Raw genomic sequence first — 671 nt, forward strand, 5'->3', positions numbered from 1 at the left:
ATTAAAATAATAAAAAAAATACTTATCTAATAAATTTAAAGAGTGAATAATATAACTAAAAAAAATAAAATTAATTCAATAAAAAAATAGCTGAACAGCTATGATGATGATGATCTAACGAGTTATAGATCAAATGGGATAATTTATAATTTTGGAATAATAATAATGATGATGATGATGGTGATGACGATGATGATGATGAGACATTTTACTTTTAGAAAAGTAGAGTGTTTTTAGGGTTTAAGGTTTAGAGAATTTATTTGGTAGTGCAATATTAAAATAGGTTGAATATATTAAAAACAGTTTATAAATAAATTATTTTATATTTAAAAAATTATCATAAAGATATTTGTTTTAAAATTGTATATAAATAAAAATATGATAAAATAATTTTTATGAATGAGAGAAGTCAAATTTTTTTTTACTTCTCCAAAAAATTTTAAATAATTGTTTTAAAAATTTAAAATTACAAACATATTTAAAAAACTATACTAAACATTATTAATGTAATTTATCATAACTCAAAAATTTTAAAAAATAACTCTTAAAAAATTTTTAAATGGATTCTTAGGGCATCTAAGGTGGTTAGGACTACACCTGTTTCAACTTTGCTGGTACACCAAGTAGACACCTGTTCAGTTGTTTGTGAAATTTTTTCTAACTTTATTGTA

Source organism: Arachis ipaensis, chromosome B09, assembly GCF_000816755.2.
Source record: "Arachis ipaensis cultivar K30076 chromosome B09, Araip1.1, whole genome shotgun sequence".
Taxonomy (NCBI): Eukaryota; Viridiplantae; Streptophyta; class Magnoliopsida; order Fabales; family Fabaceae; genus Arachis; species Arachis ipaensis.